Here is a 1238-nt window from a genome sequence, read left to right as displayed (position 1 = left end):
GTCTACGTTCGTAACCGGATTCTGCTCACAAGGAGAAGAATATTATTGTGTATCTGCCATATCATCTGCTTCGTCTTGACGCTACGATTCTAACAATGTTATAACACTAGTTGATAAGGAATTACTATCATCACAATTATCAGTATTTGTTTCTGTCATGGAACTCTTCGGGACTGAAATATTTCATCTTCTGGAATACAATTCCTTGCAGTCCAGCGAAAGCCAGCAAAGTTTCGGAGGAATATATTGCTTCCACCTTCAAAATAATAGTGAAAACTGAGCAAGAATCTAGTAGAAGCAGGCGGAAAACTCAAGTCAATTTGTCGCTTGCTTTTAATGGTTTCGTTCTTGCTTTACTAGAAGAACCTGAAGATGGGGTCCATGTGCTCCTCCTTCCAAAATAAAGGAGTCTCTCGGAACTATACAGGGTGAAAACCTAGAAATGGCCGCGCCGTAGCTCAAGCAGTTAGCCGCTGGGTTTCCACCGCGGCGGCCCGGGTTCGATCCCGAGTCTGATCAAGTGGAATTTGTGGTGGACAAAGTAGCGCTGGGCACGTTTTCTCCGAATACTTCGGTTTCCCCTGCCAATCTTCATTACACCAATTGCTCCACAATCACCCTCACATATCATCTGGGGCTGGCACAATAGGTCAGAAGTGGCCGCAGTACACGGAACTTAGTCCCAGCCTACAGCAGTACAACTTAGAAGCCCGAAATCTTCATACCGACCTCAGTGAAAACTTCAAATTCTCTTACGAATCATTGATCCAGATAAGTTTATGATTTAGTACTTGCATATGTTAAAGAAATCTTAAACTACATTCATAAACTTCTACATGTTTATGAAGACTAATTTAAGTACAAGATAATAAATAAATATGGAGGAATATTTACGAGGAAATACCGGCACTTATGGAGTTCATTTCTGAAGACATTTTGAACAAAAAGTGTCTTATAACCCTCGGTCCTAATTCAATATTTACAGAGTTACGTTCGTAACTAGAAACGCACTACTGAGAACTGATCGCCAGACTTTCCCAGTTAGATCATTGCATTTGGGAATGGATGAAGGACATTGTTTGTCAAAGGAAGGCACAGACACGTGAGGAACTACTTGCTCGCTTCATGCACGCTGCTACGGAACTCAGAGATAACAGTGTGCACCTACGTGGAGCAACGTGAGCGGTTCACAAACGTGTGGACAAATGTATCGAAGGGCGGCATTTGTGAAAATGTGT

The sequence above is a fragment of the Cryptotermes secundus genome, unplaced genomic scaffold (assembly GCF_002891405.2).
Source record: "Cryptotermes secundus unplaced genomic scaffold, Csec_1.0 scaffold251, whole genome shotgun sequence".
Lineage (NCBI taxonomy): Eukaryota > Metazoa > Arthropoda > Insecta > Blattodea > Kalotermitidae > Cryptotermes > Cryptotermes secundus.
This window is presented reverse-complemented; position numbering follows the sequence as displayed.